Source organism: Sciurus carolinensis, chromosome 17 (assembly GCF_902686445.1).
Source record: "Sciurus carolinensis chromosome 17, mSciCar1.2, whole genome shotgun sequence".
Taxonomy (NCBI): domain Eukaryota; kingdom Metazoa; phylum Chordata; class Mammalia; order Rodentia; family Sciuridae; genus Sciurus; species Sciurus carolinensis.
Window position 1 is genome coordinate 11,872,703 of NC_062229.1, and position 17,778 is coordinate 11,890,480.

General features: G+C 39.2%; 2 pseudogenes; one reads left to right on the forward strand and one right to left on the reverse strand.

The window, feature by feature from the left end:
- The first annotated feature begins 1,681 nt into the window (after positions 1 to 1,681).
- Positions 1,682 to 2,216, forward strand: LOC124969461 (actin-related protein 2/3 complex subunit 3-like; annotated as a pseudogene).
- A 2,264-nt stretch (positions 2,217 to 4,480) lies between these two features.
- On the reverse strand, positions 4,481 to 5,100 carry LOC124968052 (olfactory receptor 7D4-like; annotated as a pseudogene).
- Positions 5,101 to 17,778: the final 12,678 nt, after the last annotated feature.

Consider the following 17,778-nt stretch of genomic DNA (forward strand, 5'->3'; position numbering starts at 1 on the left):
TCATTGGCTAACACATTATTGAAACATGTGGGTTTTACAACCTGAAATTGATTTTCAACATCACTTGAAAAATATTTATTTCCATGGTATTGGGGAATGAATCTGGGGGTTCTCTGCCACTGAGCTACACCCATAGACCTTTTAAATTCCCTTTTGTTTTATTTTGAGACAGGGTCTTGCTAAGTTGCTGATACTGGTCTTGAACTTGCAATCCTCCTGCCTCAGTCTCATGAACTGCTGGGATGACAGATGTGCCCCACTTCTCCTAGCACAGTTGGAGATCACTAGCTGAGTGAACTGGGGCACATGGTTGAGCTCTCGTGGCCACAAGGTCTTCATTTTAATGGTGCTTAGCTGAGGAACTCTAGGATGAAACAGAAAATACACAGCTGTAGGACTTCAGTAAATACAAATGTCACCATCATCATCATCTACTCTAGTGGTGATGCATTGAAACTTATTTGAATTTCAGTAGCACTTCAACCTAAGGGCCAAGACACTATTACACTTTTATGTTTATACAAATATACCAGATCAAGAACAGGTAATAGACATAATGTATTTATACACTCAAAATCTACCACAGTCAGGGCAAACATTATCCCACATGTAGTTTGTATGTCTATCTTCTATCACCTTTCTACTAATCTCTTCATCTATCTGGTGACTCAGATGAATATTCCATTGTTTCCTTTTCTCATGAGAAACTTGAATGATGCAGATAGTGAATGATCCATTTCACAATCTGCAATGTACAGATGTGCCTTATCTCTGCCATTGCTCTGCTAGACTTCAGGGCTTTAGAAAGGAAAGAGTTCTGCTTGCCTTTTGCACTGGTTCTAGCTTTCATGTGCATTGGAGAAATTATTCATTGTCCTACAAGGCAAAGCAAAGACAATTCAACTTTCACATGTCCAATAACCTCTTCCTTCACTGAAGGGAAAAACTTCTTAGAAATTAAATTTAAGGTTTGGGTTTTATCAGGACTATATAAAAGACCTAGATTTCTTAAGTGGTATTTTCAAGATAAGGAATCATAGAAGGAGGGTTGGATTTGAAATGATCTATGAATAATAAAGGATAAAAAAATGTGAGGGTAGAAATGTAGCATGCAAATCCAAGAAAGACCAAAGTTAGGGTCTTTCTGTTTTCATTAAGGACATTCATCGTGTGTTGGAAAATTAGAAAAGGTAGAAAGGAAATGATTCTTTTACTGCACAAACAGCTCTTTGAGGTTTCATCCATCATGTCCTTTACACTACACTATGGTGGGACTCCTAATGTCTGATCCCATCTATCCACTATGAAATGAATGCAGTTTAATATTAAAAATTCAATACCACCCATTTGTATTAAAAGTTCTCAATACCAAGCATCTAGCTATACAATTCAGGTCCATATGCATGCTGTTTAGTTACATAGTCCTGAAAAATTTATTTCTGACATTTATCCACACAAATAAATAGCACTTTTAATTCCATGTCCAATTAATGGTATATATATTCAAGTTTTATTATAAAAATCAATTATGAATCAATGTCTAAATTTATCTCTCTGAATCACAAGGTCCTCATGGGTGGAATGTGGGTAGTTTCCAAGAATCATAATTCCTGATCAACTGGTGTTATCAGCTTCAAAATGACTGGGTGCTCATCTGGGTCCAAACCATGGCGACACGAGGATGCGAGCCTACCACTCTTCTCTCATGGACCCTGACACCAAACTCATTGGAAACATGGCCCTGTTACCTACCAGAAGTCAGTTCAAAGGACCTGCCCCCAGAGAGACAAAAGATACAGATAATGTAGATGAAACCTTCTATTACTTCAAAGACAATGTATTCTTTAAAAACTATGAAATTAAGAATGAAGCCGATAGAACTTTTATGTGTATCACCCTCTGCATTTCTGAGTGTGTAAAAAACTCCAAAAGTGCAACTCCAAAAGCCAAGGTGAGAAAGAAATGTATACCCTGGGAATCACTAATTTTCCCATTCCTGGAGAGACTGGTTTTCCCCTAAATGCAATTTATGCAAAACCTGCAAACAAACAGGAAGATGAAGGCATGCCAACCTGCCTACAGCAGCTAAGTCATGAGACTGGACTGAGACTTTGTGAGAAAGTTTTGATCCTCAGAATGATAAACCCAGCAAGTGGTGGACTTGCTTTGTGAAGAGACAGTTCTTGAACAAGGGTCTTTCAGGACCTGGTCAATGAAGGGAGCCTGGGCAGCCCCTGTCTCCAGCGCCGTGGACAACATTTTACAGCAAGATGTATACAATCCTTTTCTTTATTTCATAAAGTTAATATACAGAAGAGAGAAGAGAGAATGTCTTTACTTGAAAAGCTCTTGATCAAGAATTTGGGGGTGTGGGGGTGAGTTGTTGAAGGGTGATTTGAAATTTTCTGCAGTATTAAGCTGGTGCTTAATAATAATGAATAATAATGAATAAATTTCTAACATTTCATGTCAAAAAACAAATGACTGGGCAAAGGTAACTTAGTTAATGACTTCACTAGGTGACAACACACACATGTGCAAAGCTTTGTGATATATTCAGCAGTAGGAGGAGCACTTCCTTTGTGAGCTGACATCAGAAGTCCCTGGTGCACTTGCCATATTTGAGAACAGAATGATTTCAGTTTATGGTGAGTCTGTGGTGAGACCCTGTGGCCAGAAGAGAGCCAAGGTATATATTTTTGACTCCAGGTCTCAGAGCCGACTCAACTATTGCTGAGTTTGTACGGATACCCAGTGCAGAGGAGAAGTAGGTGTGTCCACCTGCCTGTTGATGTATAGGGAGATTTGCCAGCAGGCTGTAAGTCTTGATGGGTGGGGGCCAGACTGGAAAGCAGAGGGACTTTTCCATTCTCTTGGGGTGCTTTGAAACCAATGTCTTCATAGTGGGGTTGGCCTGGCCCTGTGCTGCTCTCTCACCTATTTGCTTACATCAACAGAAGCCACCTGCAGTTTTATGAGCTGTCCACAGGGCTCCTCAGTGAGGAACTGAGGGAGGCCTCTTGCCATCATCCAAAAAGGACCTAAATCCTTCCTGTGACCACATGAGATGGCTTGATTATGATAGGGAATGCAAATAATAGAAAAAGTGTGGGATTTATACTCACAAGATGACTGTAACCCTACTTAACCCCTTACTGTATGCTTGTTGGAAACTTTGGAATATTTGAAGGAGTTGAAAGTTACCAACAACTGTATAAAGATCAGCACTTTACACAATAGCAACATATATCATTTCTACAAAAATCTAGAAATGAATTCTTATCTATATTACAAAACAAAACCAGTGCATATAATCCCAAAGCACAAAAAAGTAGTATGGTAATAAAATAAGAAGTTCTCCTTGAGACATGAATCTGAGTCTTTTTTTTTTTTTTTTTTTTTGGTGTACTGAGGATTGAACGCAGGGCCTTGTGCATGCAAAGCAAGCACTCTACCAACGGAGTTATAGAGCCTCAGAGACATAAATCTGAATTGCAAAAATTAGAATAATATCAGTTTGTTGTCATAGAAAAGAAATTTCTCCCTCATTGACCTGATTAATTAAATGGATTTACAAATATTAAAGACAGACATTGAGTTTTCATTCATTTAGGTACTGACAGATTTACTTCATTGACTATGAATTCAGGAGCAGAAGGGCAGTGACTACGACTTTATGAAATGGAATTTTCTTTTGACAAGTATGTTACTTTAATTTTTGAATTATTTCTTAAATAGAATTCACACAACCCCAAATTCACTCATTGAAGTATAAAATGAAGTACTTTTGAACATATTAACGTGGCTGTGCAGCCATCACTATTACCTAACTCCAGAATGGCATCATCTAATACATGGTCTATATTTGTGTGGCTTCTATCATCTAACATAATGTCATCAAGACTCATCTCTATTTTGGCATCTATGAATATGTCATTCATTTTTATGATGTGGATATATGGATATATCACATTAACTTATCCACTCATCATCAGTTGATGGATATTTTGGTTTTCCTAGATTTGAGAAGTTATGAATAATGGTACAATGGACATTTTTGTTGAGTTTTCGGTGTGAATGTTTTCAGTTGTCATGGGTATATACCTAGGATTTGAATTACTGACTCATATGATAACTATGTGATGAACTATTTGAGGAACTAAAAATTCTGTTCCCAAAGTGGTTACACCATTTTACATTCCCAATGGATTGCTCTGAAAGTTCTAATTCTCTGTGTCCTTGCTCGCACTTGTTATTGTCTGTCTTTTTTATTATTGGGTGTGGAGTTGCATCTCATTGTGGCTTTGATTTACATTTTCCTCACCAATACTGTTGAGTATTTTTTTCATGAGCTTGTACATGTTTTGGGAATACAAAAATTACACATGTCATTTAGAGGAGGAAAAAAGCCAGAAATTAAAATTCAGAGCATTTGCCTCAGGGAATAAAACATCTCCTGACTTCTGAGCTGAGTGAACTATCAAAGACAAGATGTTGTTCTGAGGAGTCTCCCAAGGGCCCCGTTCACATCTTTGTTCCTCAGGCTGTAGATGAAGGGGTTCAGCAGGGGGGTGACCATAGTGTACAACACTGAGGCAATTGTGCTTCTCTGTGGAGAATGGACCACAGCAGAACTGAGGTATACCCTAAGGCCTGTTCCATAGAATAAGGATACCACACAGAGTTGGGACCCACAGGTGGAAAATGCTTTATACTTTCTCACAGAGGAGGACATCTTCATTAAGGAAGAGACAATCTGAGAGTAGGAGTAGAGGATCCCAGCAACAGGAAATACCACCAGCAGGGCAGTTGAAACATACAAAAGATGATACCAATGAGGGCATCAGACCAGGCCACCTTGAGAAGCAGAGCCACCTCACAGAAGAAGTGAGGGATTTCAGTGCCTGTGGTGAAGGTCAGTTGCTTCACCAGGAGAATAAGAATCAGGGAGAACCAGAACATGATGATCCACGACATCAAAACCAGGAGGACACAGAGCTGGGAGTTCATGATGACCGTATATTTCAGGGGGCAGCAGATGGCCACAAACCGGTCATATGCCATTATGGTCAGTAGCATATTTTCCATTCCAACAAACATCATGAAAAAATATACTTGAGTGAGGCATTCTAAGTAGGAAATCTCTTTGCTATTTGCATGAATGTTCACCAGCATCTTTGGGATTATGGTAGATGTGAAGCCGATGTCAATCAAGGACAAGTTGGAGAGGAAGAAGTAAATGGGGATGTGGAGGTGGGAGTTGGAGCTGACAGCCAGGATGATGAGCAGCTTCCCAAGCACTGTGACCAGGTACATGGACAGGAACTGTCCAAAGAGGACAGGGCAGCAGTTCTGGATCCTCTGAAATGCCCAGGAGGAAGAACTGTGATAGTATTGTGTGGTTTTCTACTTCCATGCAGCTGGTGTATCTGCTGAAAAAGGATGAAAAACATGTCCAAAAAATAGTCACCTGGCACCTCAGGCAGTTACCCTTTATAACATCATCCTGGATCAATATCCTTCACCTCTATTTGATCCTGAAAATGTCCATTTCCCTCAGTCAAGTGGTAGCCCATTTTGCTTTTAAATGTCTATATTCATCCACATTTCCTTTAAGGTAGCACAATTTTTTTTCACTTTTTGTGTCATCAATTTCTCATATTTGGATTTATAGATATAAACTAATTTTTATTTGACATTACTATTCCAGAATAAAGATATGCCACCTATTTTCCTTATCTCCAATTTCTTCATTGTAAAACCTCTAAAATACAGTTTAAAATGGATTTTTAACACAAGCAGTATTTTTTTCTGTGGCTAGATACTTTTTAGTGATGTGAAAGGTAACTGTCAATATTTTATTTTTTAATTTTTAAAGATGCAATTTTTATTGCTTCATTTTTATAAGATTGAAAACTGCCTCTGTTGACAGTAAGAGTAAAAAAAATGATAACTCTTGTCATTATTATTGTTATAATTATTATTAGTAGTATCCTTTAATGTAATTTCTCCCAAAGCACAGTTTAGAGCTGAGATTAAGAATTGGCTTCCTTGGTCAGATTTCTGCAACACAATTTGGGTCCACAGATATATCATATTTGTGTCCTTGAGAAAGTTATTCAAACTCTTAAATGTGAAGTGTTCACCTCTACAGTAGAAGCAGTAGATACTCACTCTATGGTATCGTAGAAGCCTGAAATTAAATGGTATGAAAAAATTGGTCTCCTGTGGCTCTTGACATGCAATGAGCATTACATAAATGTGAGCTTTTGTTCTTAACATTCCCAATAAATCTGTCTTTCAGAATTATCATTCCATCAAGATTCCCTTTAACGTGGATGGAATTCTGATCATTATAAATACAACTGGTTTGTTACCTCTTTTGACTCCAAAGAGTGTTTCCAATTAATGAGGATTTCTATGACTCCATTTTTCAGTGAATGCACATGCAGTGAACTTGTCTACAAAGAGGTGAAAGCATGTGGACTGCACAGGAAAGGGGACAAAGGAACATCACTAAACAAGATCTGAGCCATGTGCGTGTGTGTTCACGTGACCATGCCCTTGTGGGGTGTGCACTGTGTGAAAAGCTGCAGAATTCACAGTCACAATGCATAAAGGATGGAACTGATGATAATTTTCAAAGATAATATAAATAGAATCATATTATTAAAAATTAAAAGGCAAAATAAAGATTCACTAATACTTGATTGAATTCACCAGGACCGAAAAGGGTCAATATTATGAATAATTACGAATTGTTAATTAATTACAGAAAGGTAAGGCTCATTGAGAACCAATTTAGGCTTTGAAAGTGGGAGGGAGAACCTTCTCTGAATTATTTGGTGTTGGAGGAGATTTGAGAGTCTGATATGAGGGAGAGCAGGAGGAGGATCAGGAAGGATGGAGAGTGGGAGACCCCTAGTGAAGCTTCCTCAGACTCAGTCCCCATCACAGGCGTTAATTCAGGTTCTTTTGTGGCCCTGGTGTGACACTTTTGTTTCATCATTTGCCTTTCCAGGGACTTGCATGGTGCCAGTCACATTGCAAGTGCTGAACAAATACAGATTGTTGGTTGTATAATAGACATCAAGACAGAAATGTCCAACACAAGAAGCCTTCAGAGTGTCATATGCCTACGTACAGACCAAACTAGCAAAGTTACACAAAATGCACAAAGACCATTTAAAAAAAAAACACATGGTGAACAAGGCATACCAAACAACAGATGGAAGCCTGCATAGCATAAGAATATTTATGAACACAATTCATAGGTCAATGAAGAAGAATGAAAACATAAAAGCAAGAGATCAATTGTACTTTACAAAATTTAACATGCATTTATGTGATTAGAATCCAGGGCTGAGTTTGTCAGTGAACAAAGAAACCAAGGACATTTTCCTAACCCATTAAATAATGGATGTTTCCAACCACATTAATGCTACATGAAACACTAGATCACTTGTGTTGAATTCATGAACATGCCAAAACAGCCTCCTCCAAGCCTTACCCTTCCATGTTTCTCTGGACAAAAAGATGGAAAATGTGGGAAAGATTAATAAAAAGAAACTGGTGTCAGAAATTATTTCATTACTGGTAGATGCCACTGTGCACAGTAAGATGATATGATAACTATAAAATATAGAACTAATCAAAACCATCTGCCAGGAAAAACAGGGAATATAAAAGAAAACTCCAATCTGACTTGGAACAAAGTAAACAATACCCTGTGCATGATAGGTCTTTGGTGAGGAGTTAATGAATAAATAATTGGATAAGGGAAATGTGACAGGCCACAGTTTACAGGAGAGGGGTCACAAATTGGGACTCACCAGAATACAGCTCTTATTGGAGGACTGCTGTAGAACCCAGAGTGAGAGAAGGAAACAGAATAGGTGGGAGAGACACATCTCAGTGGACACTGAATCTCCTTCAATGTGCGGGGACTTCACCTTCACAGAGTAAAGAAATATGGGAACCTCCCCTTCTCATTATTCTGGTGGCAAAGCCCAGGACCCACATTCTCTCCTCTTTTCCTGTTTCTCCAACTCCGCTGAGACACAGAGTCTCTCTCCAGTGGTTGTCACTGAGGCTTTCTCTTCACCACCATCTGTGCTCAGGAAACTCACGTGTGTTCTCACAGAGGCTGAGATCAGAGAAGTTCATGGGAATGGCAACAGGGGCAAGTTCACAGTTTCTTAAATGTCTAGATTTGATTCTCTGAACAACTAATTAAATAAATTGGTCTATTTTATTTTTAATCTCCAAGCAGTTTAACTCCCTTGGGGTACAAAGAAGAAAGCAGAGTGAAAAAATTGTGGTCAATTGTGTGTCTATATAAGTCAAATTTATTTCCTCCAAGGATTTTTTTCCTTTAGTTTGATTTCAAAGTCACAAGACAAAGGTTCTCCAGATGCAGACTACAGATGGGGGAGGAAGTGTTTCATCACCCTAAAGTGACAGTCCCTAGAGGGCATTAATTCCCTCAAAAGCAGATCCTCTCCAGCTGCCATCTTCAGACCCTTGTCCAATAGGTCAAATCCCAAGCCCTCAAACTGACACTTTCACTGATGGAACAGACCTCAAATTCCTGAGAGACCAAGAAAACTGATATGTTCACTAGACCACCCCTCAAAATAACCTATATAAACCCAGTTCCTTTCTTTGTTCATAGGCTCATTTTCCACCAGGATAGTGGGTTCCACAATGCTATTTCATCCCTGACCCCCTGTTTCTATGTGAAATAAACAGATGAGATGATTCCTGAGGTCTGCATCCTGCCCAGCTTTTTTGTGCTAACACTATTATTTTTCAAAGCTCAGTCATTGTAGTCTTCATACTTACATAACCATCTCCTTCAGTCTTCACAGAGCTTCTTTGGCAGGCAGGGATCTTATTATATTAGTCTAGCCTGTGAATGTAGAAGGGCCAGGTGCTGTTGTTCCTAGTGTCACAGGAGGAACAAAACCTGCAAACCTCAGTTCTGTGTTCTCATGAAAGAAAATGTGGAGTCCGACAAAAAAGCCAAGCAAGACAATTTTATTATGAGTGAAAGTAAACTAAGGCTCAAGCCTTAGTCTCCAAGCAGAGAGTGACATAGGAAACAGTGCTATTTCCACATTTATTGCTGCCTGCTGTTTACCAGGAGATCTGGGGTCTGCCTTCAGTAGTCTTTAGTAAGTAGCTGTGCAACTCCCCCTCCATCTTAGAGGTTTGGACTCTAGGGGGTCCTCTCTGGAACTGTCATGCTAACCATCCTATACAGTGTGGGCTTCTTCTACAAGTCCAGCTTGTGTTAATGTGCATGCTGGGGTCAATGGCCAGGCAGACTTAATCTTAGTGCACCTGTGCTATTCATGAAATTCCACTCTGAAGTACATTGAGAAACCTGGGGTCTTAAATCCTAACTTTTCATCCACTTCAGTAGACACTGCCAGGAGTTAGTCCCTTGATCTATATTCCTTTTTTTATTTATATTTTTTAAATGTTTTCAGTTGCCCATGGTCACAATACCTTCATTTATTTATTTTAATGTGATGCTGAGGATCAAACAAGTGCTGGGCAAGTGCTCTACAATAAGCCCCAAGCTCCAGCCTCATCTTTCTTTCCTGATGTATTTTTCAGTGAACTCCTTTTGTTTCCACATGTTTAGTCTCAGTTGTTTTCATGCAAGTTACTTCATTGCTCATTGAAGGCAATTAAAAAAAAATAACCTATGACCTTTCTGTTATTGTTTCACATTTCACTGCTCATTTCTAACTCCTACCGTGCTGTCAGTTTCTCCTTGCCTGGGCTGTTGTCTTTGCTCTGTGGTCTGCTGAGGTTGATGTCTGCTCTTCAAGTCCATGTGACCACTGACTGCTCTCTAGTGGGCACAATGACCTCTGATGGGGTGGGGATGCAGAGTGCATTCCCAGGCCAGGTAGCACCAGTAGTTGGGCTCTGCAGTTGGGCAGAGCTGCAGCCTGGCTTCTTTAGGACAGATTGGTCCACAGGTTATACTCCAGAAAAATGCATGATTGAAGCTTACCTCATAATTGAAGCTTACCTCCCTGCATGGCTAAGATACTGGGGTTTTGTGTTGAGTCTGGGATGAGCAATGTCTGCACTCTGTGGTTGATTGTGTCTAGCCTCTAACCTCTACAGAAATGCAGTGATATACCTGACTGCAGGTAGACTATTCTGCTCTTACTCCCAAGACTCCCCCATAAAGTCGGAACACAGTGGGCTTCCTGGAAAGCATCTCAGAATACTAGAATGGCTGCTTGACTGCCTCCCGGTTTTCCTTTCCCATTGTAGGAATTGTGGACCTTAGGAACCTTTCCTTTGGCCCAGTGCTGGCTTGGGGGAACCAGAGAATAGATTCCATAAAATGAGATTGTAACAAGCAATGCAACTTCTTTTTCCTTTTTCTCAAAACCATGTCCTGATTATTTAATTGGTACTGGGGACAGGACCTAGCTTTCACCACAAGATCATTCCTCTTACCTGGCTAACCCAGGTTTCATTCTGTTCTGTGGGCCACACAGCTGTTTCAGTCTCCTTTGCAGACTGGGGACATTTCTAAAGGTTTTTAAACATGCATTGGGGCTAGTTGGGGGCAGTGAATTGGGAGGTTTTGCATTCATCTTTCTCAGGAACATCACCCTTCTAAACTTAAGACATTCGTGATTGTACTTTTTAACTGTAAAATTTACCACCGCAGTGTAATGAAATAACATTGTTAGGTCTTTAGGCCAAAGTAACTCCATTTTGAAAATCAGCACCTGCCCACCCAGGCATGATGTCAAGTGATAGTCACGAGGCCAGAGCGGTTATTTTCTAACTACTCCATTGTACATGACTATATAGTTTAGAAGTTTTTCCTGCAGGCTGCTGGGACTTGCAGAGGGGCAGCCTGGGAAACTCTCTCTGTCAATAAACCTTTGCTTGAACTCAGAACTTTGTCTCTCGTGGATATTTGCGCCAGCTGCCCTAACAAATATGATCTCTCTTGTTTAATGCATCAAGGCATAGGTCTCCCAAAATTTAAAAAAATCTTTTTAAATTTTGTTTTTATTAGTACCTTATAGTTGTACATAATGTTGGGGTTCATTTTGACATAATCACACAGGTATGAAATACGATTTCTTCCACTTTAGTCCCCAGTACTTCTGTTACTGAAGGCTTAGTCCTCATCCCCAATACTAATTTAATAATAAAGACAAGGTTTTGAGAAAGAGAAAACATTTGATTGCTTTGTTAGCAAAGGAGAAACACAGGAACTCCTGTCTCAGAGGCAGGATTCTGCTTCTCAGGGGAACACAGGGTTTTTAAAGAGGTAATTCAAAGGCTTTCTTGCAGGAGGGGTTGTAATTCACTCCTTGATTCAGGAAGGAGTCATTTCCTAGATCTTCTGGCCATCTCTGAAGTTAGGGAGAGTGAAAAGGAGAAGAGGAAAGAAATGTCCATTTTAAAATAAACCTCAGTAGTACAGCATTGGGGGCCTGTAAAAAGCTGGGAGGACCCTGTCACACTTCCCCTTTCTCCCCTCCTCCTCTCTGATGCCTCTCTCTTCCTCTACTCAGCTGGGTTTCCATTTGCTTGTTTATTTATGGTTCTCCTAATATTTTAAAACTGTCCACTGCTGAATTTCAGCAATGAGATCGCCTTATCTTTGTTTTTAATATCGAGTTCCACTTAGCCTTAACATTTGCTCCTTTCTCTGCTCTCGTCAGGTACTCATACAACGTTGGATTGACAGGATTCTGAATTACAGGAACTGTATATGGGAGTATTTTCCTCTGGTGTGGGGAAGTTAAGAGTGAAAGTCTTTAGGTATGAGGAGCTGACGTGCTGGGCTGCTGAAGAACTAATCAAGATTCTTGCTGCTCCAGGCACAGGGACTGTAACTTTCTGTAGACTACCCCATTCATCTCCACTAGCCTGCTGATCTGTCTGTGGCCTTCCATTGCTGTCTCATCTCTGTTCTAAGCTGCGTCTCAGTGTTCTTGACTAATGCCATCTGGATCTGTTCTTATCAGTCACAGGAGGTACATAGGTTTCATCATCCCTTTCAGGAAATCAACTCGTGACTTATTTAAGAGTTGGCAGGATACATTTATTTCTATTTAATTATGTCTGTCCTTCTTTTCATCACATTTCCTCCTGCATTAATGAATGAGATGAATGAATGGTGCTGTGAACACTAAGGCCACACCTGGGTCAAGTAGGGGTCAGTGAGGGTGCAAGCTTTTGCCTAAAAAGTGTTTGTCAGAACCAGGAGTTTGCCAAAAATGAGACTAGAATAGAATAAAAATGTCTTCTTAAAAGATGAATAAAATTCAGTGAGCACTTACTTGCATAAAGGAAGGATATGATAAATCCTAGAACAATGAAAAACGGTTAGGAAGAAATTGGCATATAGAAATGTATTCTGATTATGAAATTTCAGCTTTAATTTCATGTAGTTCAATATGCAGTATTAATTCTTTTTGTTGGCACTAAGGATTGAACTCAGAGGTGTTTAATCACTAAGCCACATCTCCAGCACCTCCCCACTTTTATTTTTTATTTTGAGACAGGGTCTTGTTAATTGGCTGAGGCTGGTGTCCACCTCACAATCCTTCTGCCTCAGTCTCCCAAGAGACTGGGTTACAGGCATGTACCACTACACCCAGCTTCACTATTAGTTCTTGTAGATGTTTTTATGAATATTCTAAGTATAGAGATATTGTTTTAGATGCAATAAGATAAATGTTATATTTTAATATATGTGGTGGATGGATATTATTGACAGTAGCAACTGTTACTATTTGTGGAGCACCTTGTATGTGCAAGGAAATATTCAGGGCATTGATTCTCAATACTAGTGTATGAAAGGACCACTGAGACTTTCACATACAGATTCTGATTAAATATGCCTTTATCTCAGGTCAGAGAATCTGGATATTTTAAAACACACACAGTTACCTATATTAATGAGATTGAGTAATTCAGTGTACATAAAACAAAGTTTTCTGATTATGAATCATATCATATGGGGATGTGAGGATGATCTGCTTCTGACTGCAAGGCCTATGGCTAATTTGTGCCCATCTTTTACTTTCTGCAGTACCAGGTCATTATGAACTCTTGTCTTTGTGTTTGTTAGATTTTCTGTCTCTTCTGTTTATCCTTTTGGAATCCTAGTACCACGATTTGATTTTTTTACACTTTACCTCCTGCAAAGATGTGTAAATTACCAATTTCTTCACTGACTTTTCTCGACGCCCAACTTTGTGTGTCCTGAAAACTTCTCTGATAACATGGTCAAGGTTTATTTGTTGCAGGAGTATTTGGTTGCATTTCCATTGCAGATACTTTTCCTTACTGTAGATTTGTTACCCTATGAGAGAGCCCTGCCCTCAGGTAGGAAGTAATAAGACTCCTCTAGCTGTTGGTTGAGTTTGTGGAACTAGCACTGGGGTATTGTTTGGTTAGACTCCATCACACTTTCCCAGATAGTGTTTGGTGGCTTAATTCATGGGCATTGTGACCACCCCAATGCGGAATCCCTTCATCCACAGCCTGAGGAAGAAAGCAGAAATGCTCCCCAGGCAGGTTCAGTCAAGTCACTGTGTGTGGCATCAAGCTCTGAGGTGTGTTTGAAAACATGACAAAGTAAACCTCAGTCCTGTCCATCCCACCTGCTCAGTAATGTTATTTTTGCAGTTTAATGCCTTTAATTTCTCATCAGGTTCATGGTAGGATGGTGTTAAAGCTTGTATTGGGGAAGAAGGATGGGAGTGTCTAAAAAAGTGTAAAATATTTCATTTCTGGAGATGATAAATTCCTGGAGTTGGACGATGGAGAAAGTTGTAAGATGGAGTGAATGTGATTAATGCCACTGAGCTCTGCACTTGACAAGGGTGAGAAATGCAAACTGTTTTAAATTTAAAATTCATGATAATAAAATGGAAATAAAAAGCAAATGAATCTTTAGAAAAAATAAATGGAAGAGATGAATTATACACATGAACTTCCTCTTCAATAGAGGAAGTGGTGAAATAAAATTGTGGGCATTTCTTTTGTCCTTGCCTGATTCCCCATTAATGTTATGAAATCCTCAGAGAATGAAATAACTTAGAATTTTGGCTAATTATGAATCCTGTACATTGAGCCTCCCAGTCATATATCCTTAATAAACAGCCAGTGCCTCCAGCCCCTCAGTGATGGTTCAGGTTCAGTGGCCTCCGTATCTGTGTCTTCTCCTCCCATGGCTGTCTGCATCAAGAAGCTCCCATCTCAGACTGCATGGACAGCATCCCTGGGGATGGAGCTGGTGTTCACTGAGCACCAGGCAGGGGAGAGGCATCAGATATGCATCCCTTGACCATGACCCAGCAGAGATGCAGCATGACCCAGTAAGTGCTGGGATGGTCACTGAATGGACAAAGACCTTGGATGTAGAAAGAACCTTGTCTTCCCTCATCAGGATGAACATGAGTTTGGGTGGCCCCATTGGAGGAAACCAGGTGTAAATTTCAGCTGTGAGGACTGTGAGTTCACACACCTAGTTGTGGTGGGGTCCTGGAAACCTTACTCGAGGTTTTGTTGTCCACCCTCTCTTATTCTACTTCCCATGAACTCTCATCCACCATAGAAGGAAATGTGTCCCTTAAAACAATTTCCTAAGTGAAAGCACCCAGAAACCACCTTGGGCAGGGGAACTCATGCAAGAGATTTTACTAAGTGGACAGGCAGAGTGTTTGTCTGCAGGGTAAGAGAGAGAGAGAGAGAGTGCACAAGAGAGAGAGTGAAATCCAGGAGGAGAGAGAGAGAGAGAAAATGGCAGGGGATCTATTCTTAAGCAGTGGAATTCCGCAGGCTAATAACATGGACCAATGACTGTTAAGGAGGTTCGCGGGCTAACAATCTGGACCAATTACTGGCTAGGAAGTTTGCGGGTTAAGGGTCTGGGTTGTAAACTGGTGTGGAGGAGGGAGAATAATGCCAGCAGCAAAATAGCAGATCTGATGCCAATACCAAGTACCTCAAAAGGTTTATGGAAGTGATGCAGAAGGTGGGGATGAGGAAGCAGGTAGCCATAACACTATGAACCATTATTCAGAGCTTCCTGATGCTGGCTGCCCAGCTTTGTGTTCCATGTACATTGATTGATTTCTTCTGCAGAGTTTTTGTAAAGGTGTCAGTGCCACATTGCTTTATTGGAATCAAATGAAAATAAAATTTCCAGTTCAATACCAAATTTCTTGATTAGTTATCTTGGAAGGATTGTTACTAGATGAGCCTCAGGGACATTTTTGACATTATACACTAAGAAAGAGTGGATGTATATGACATGGACTGATTTTCTTCATTGGGACAACACATGTGTATGAGTTATAGTAACAGAACAGGCCTCAATTGTGAAAATAAAAGAATTATTCCCCACCCATATATTCTATAGTAATCCTCACTTGTGTAAAATAGAGACAGGTAAAATAATTTTTGAAAGGATTTTCATAGTAATAAGCCTACAAGTTAAATGATGATACTTCGGATCATGCTGTGCCTCAGGTACAGCATAAGAAATGGGTGTATGTACTTCACAGAGAGACAGACACACCCTGATGTCAAGTAGTACACCTCAGGGGCAAGAGGTATTGTGTTGTGCACTAGGTACATGATCTTTAGGTACGTTTGAGGTATGTTAAGGAAACTGTTTATTGATTTTTAAAAAATCTATACTGACATGGAAACATGCAGAGCAAACCTATTCACTAATTTCACAACAGTAGTTGCCTTTGGTTGAGAGCTGTGCAGGAGAGTGGAAACACGCAGACCAAAAATGCAAATTTTATAGGTGATAGCTCAAATCTTGATGTAATTTTAGTAATAAAATGAATATTACCAATTATTTATATTTTCAAATTGGTAGTTTTATTCACAGAAACAACAGATGATGTTACTGCACCATTTGTACATGCTAGGATATAGTCTAAGGCAAGAGTTCTCAACCCTGATTTAAGAAATGACCACCAAGAACTTCACAGGCAATATCTGATGAAATAGGTCTTGGTCTGATGCCAGGGTTTTTAAGTATTTTAAAATACCCATAGGTGAATATACTGATACTTGAGACAGAATCATGAATTAAGAAATATAAAAATTAAAAAAATTCTTACACCAACCCTATAAGTTAGATAATTAGTATTCCTATTTTCCATATCACCTATTTGCCAATGTGTGTTTACACTAGTTTCTGTACTTTCTCCTTTTATCCCAAATAAAACATCATGAAATATGACAAAATAATGATTGTGAGTTTTATGTAGATGAATTGTGATCCATGTATCAAGAAGATAGATGTGAAAATCTATGTTGTCATAAAATGGTTGGGACTGAAACCTGGGCTGAGGGGGGCAACCATGATTATAAAGTTCTCAACTGTAAGTGAGAGAGTTTATGATCAGAGAAATGGTGAAACACAGCAGAGGTCACTATGCATCATCTTATCAACCAACAATGCAGTTATATTTTTATCAGATATTTATTGGGTTGATAGCATTGAGACTATCTAAAACTTAAAAAAATTCAAACTACATGTTTAATTTATATTTTTATTAGTGCATTATAGTTTTCATAATTGTGGGATTATTTTGACATATTCATGAATGCACATAACATAAATTTCTTCATTTCAATCTCAAGAACTACCCCCTTCCCTTATTGCCTCCCTCCCTTGAAACCCTTCTATACTGGTCTCCCATCTACTTATTTATCTTTTTTAAAGTTATCCTTTATAGATACACATAGAGGTGAATTTCACTGTGGTACACTCATATATATGTACCTGGTAAAATTTGGTCAGTTTCATTGGGCAGTACCTCCCCTTTCCCAACCCTCCTCCCTTCCCTCAATTCTCCTCCTCTACTCCACTGATCTTGCTTTCATTTTCCTGGGGTGCCTCCTTTTTTGCCCCTATTTTGGACTAGCTTCTGCATAGGAGAGAATACATTCAAGCCCTTGACTTTTTGAGTCTGGTTTATTTTGTTTAGCATGATGTACCGCAGCTCCCTTCCCTTACCAGCATGCACATACACCACATTTTCTTTGTCCATTCATCTATGGAACCTGGGTTGGTTCCATAACTTGACTATTGTGAATTGCACTGCTATAAACATTAGTGTGCCTGTATCACTATAGTGTGCTAATTTTTTTTCTTTTACATAAATAGGAGTAGGTTATCTGGGTCATATGGTGGTTCCATTCCTAGTTTTTAAGGAACCTTCACACTGCTTTCCAAAATGGTTGTACTAATTTACAGTTCTGCCAGCAATGTATGAGTATACCTTTTCCACCATATCCTCACCAGAATTGTTATTTGTATTCTTTTTTGTTGTTGTTATTTGGAATCTTGGTGATAGCTGTTCTAACTTGAGTGAGATGAAATCTCAAAGTAGTTTTGATTTACATTTCTATTATTGCCAGAGATGTTGAACATTTTTTCATATATTATTTGACAATTTGTATTTCTTCTTTTGAGTAATGTCTTTTTAGTTCATTGGTCTGTTTATTAATTGAATTATTTGTTTCTTGGTATTGAGATTTTAGTTCTTTATTTATTTTGAGTTCTTTATATATTTTAATCTCTGACAGGACATTAAAATCAGTCTGTGAGAGATCAGAATGACAAGGATTTTCTCCCTTGGGCTGGGGATACAGCTCAGTTGGTATAGTGTTTGCCTTCAAGCACAAGGCCCTGGGTTCAATCCCCAGTACTGCAAAAAAAAAAAAAAAAAAAAAAAAAAAGGA